This window comes from Pundamilia nyererei, unplaced genomic scaffold (assembly GCF_000239375.1).
Source record: "Pundamilia nyererei isolate P.nyererei 1_Seehausen unplaced genomic scaffold, PunNye1.0 scaffold00272, whole genome shotgun sequence".
Lineage (NCBI taxonomy): Eukaryota > Metazoa > Chordata > Actinopteri > Cichliformes > Cichlidae > Pundamilia > Pundamilia nyererei.
Genome location: NW_005187673.1, coordinates 30,898 through 33,617, shown reverse-complemented (window position 1 = coordinate 33,617; position 2,720 = coordinate 30,898). Strand labels below are relative to the sequence as shown.

Sequence of the window (2,720 nt, the reverse complement as noted above, 5' to 3'; positions counted from 1 at the left end):
GTTTTGTCTTATACACTATTTTTCAGTTTATGTTTGCACATGCTCCAGTAAAACTACTTACCTTTACTGATCTCACAGGAATCTGAAAAACTGTATTGGCGAAGGAATAAAACTGTGTGACACAAGACAAAGTTATAATCATGATTTAAAAACAGTGTCTTTGAAGTGTATTTACAGACAAGCTGTAGCAAAAAAAACAAAAAACTTAATTCAATCATAAAGCCATAACAATTTTGTAAAAGAGAGTTAAAATCGGGAAAAAGATGCAAAATAATATGTTTCAAAATGTAAAAAAAAATCCCTGAATATCATTTTTTGCATTATCCAAATCATGAAACGTATTCATTTCAGTATATCCTTATTTGATGTCTGCAGTACCTCAGATGTTTTATCCGTTTTCCACTAAGTCACCGAAAATAACCATTTGAACTTTCTATAGTATATCGTCATATTTTCACACTTACAAATGTAACTAATGGGTCTGAAATGGAGACGCAGCAGTGTAAAGCCTTTGATTCTATTTTACTTTTCCACAAAATAATTGCTCATAATTTCCTGCAACCACCAGGTGGTGGTGAAGAGTCTTTTTCTCTCACATACACACAGTGGCTAAAATAAGTATTAAACATGTCACCAATTTTCCAAGTTAATGTATTTTTAAAGATGCTACTGACATGAAGCTCTAACCAAAAATCATTAACAACTCATCCAATTCAAAAATACTAAGAAATCAAGCCAAACGTGTCCATAAATTATGTGTAAAAATGAGAAATGACACAGGGGAAAAACGCATGAAGAAAGGGAAGAGCAAAAGGGCATGGAAAGAAGAATATCTATCAGTAATTAAAAAGCAGTTCTGACACTTAGTGCAAATTAATATCAGTTGCTTCAGTCCCAACTGATGGCCTCTGGAAAGGTGTCTCATTACCAATGTGTCACACAAGAAACATCTCGTGATGGGTAAAACAAATGAGCTCTCACAAGACTTTGGCAACCTTATTGTTGCTTCCAGCGAGCACTACTGGGGCCATGTGCATGCACTGCACATTTTGTGCTGCTGTGACTTCATGCATACCTTCCTTCAGCTGTGTTAGTAAGATACAGCTCTGCAGACTACATGTGTAAAACTCATCTCGTAAGTAGAGGCCTACATTTTGCATATTTTAAAGAGTGATTTTGAACTGAAACTCTCAATATAACTTGCTCAAGACCAATTAAGTGTTCGGCATAAGTTACCACTGTGAATGAACAAGGTAAAAAGAAATCTACCTTCCTGGCAATGAAAACTCCAACTCAGAGGTCAAAATATGGTGCTAATAATCATGTTTCACAGTACATCCTTCTGAGCTCATGTTGTGTTAATAAAGTAGGGCTTGAAAGGACAAGCAAAACAACATTCAGTGTTTCAGAATACAGAAAATATAAATGTGAATACTCACGGTTTGCTCGACTATCTATGCTTATCAGGGGTCCTTGTATCGCCTCACCACTGCTTTTACTAACAGCAATAAAGGCAGTAAAGGCACTGCTCACTCCTGACTGGATACTCAACTCCTCCACCTTCTTCTTCATTTCCTCATCACGCTCTCCTTTGTCGTCTCTTGCTTCCATCTCGAGGGAGCGAATCAGAGTTCGAGCAGCCAACATGTGGACTGTTAATCTGCAAACAGGGAGAAAGAAGAAGTACAGCTGGGATTCTTCTTACACTTTCATCTTGCCAAAATAAATTCAAAAATGATATATTTAATGCAACTTATTAATGAACAGAAATCTGACATGAAATTAACTTTTTTTCTTTATCCTACAAAAATACATGTAGTAGTTAGGTGCTCTTGTGCTCTGAGTTAAAAGCAAATGCAGTCACGTTGACATATGCATAATGCTTTATTCTGTTGTCATATCTAATTCTGACACTAGATATGAACTCATTTACCCAGTGTCCTCTGCAGGTCTGAGACTGAAGTGCAGCTGGTTCTCAGAGGGATGACCTGCCAGGCTGTACTTCAGCGTCACACAGCCCTCTGCTGCCTCTGAGCTCTGACACAGAATTACAGTGTTAGAAACCAACTACATCTTCACATGAACATCACTGTTAATCAGATTTCAAAACACAACAGACATCTTTCACTGTGAGAAGATGCTGCTCCTACCTGTCCAGTGAGCTGGGCATAAATCAGTGACCTCTGACCCTGGAGAATGGATGTGATTGGTGGAGTGAGGACAGTGACAGACACTTCCTTTGGTAAATCCCATGTGACTGAGATGTCAATCACAGATGGCTGCAGAGCAAATTGCAGTGATTGCATCACCTGAATAATAATTCAAAACAAAGAGTTAGGAGCTGTTTTTTTTAATGACTGGAATCACACTCTCTGATTAAATAAGTATTTGCGGTGGTTTTGTTTAATTTGACTTCTGATTGTGTTTAATGTCTTACTTTTGGTTGTATCTTGTCAGTCGCAGTGATGAACTGAGCGTGACCTCCTCCTTCCTTGGATATCTTATTAATGAAATTATAGCTGGTGTTTTCTCCTGTCCCGAAAGAGAAACACCTGCAATACAACAGTTTCCATTAGATACAGAGACAACTTTTAGCACATTCTGGGAATTCTGCAGATATCTGGTACCACGCAAAAGTCTTAAGCCGTCCCTCATTTTGTTACATTTTATAAAATATTAAGTCAAGTGCCTTTTTATGCTTGAATGACTCATAAGTCAAT

The 2,720-nt window shown here is 37.5% G+C and overlaps 1 pseudogene; it reads right to left on the bottom strand.

Moving 5' to 3' along the window:
* The window catches only part of LOC102204941 (von Willebrand factor A domain-containing protein 5A-like), a 13,107-nt pseudogene extending 10,609 nt beyond the window's left edge, over positions 1–2,498 (bottom strand).
* Between the last annotated feature and the right edge of the window lie 222 nt (positions 2,499–2,720).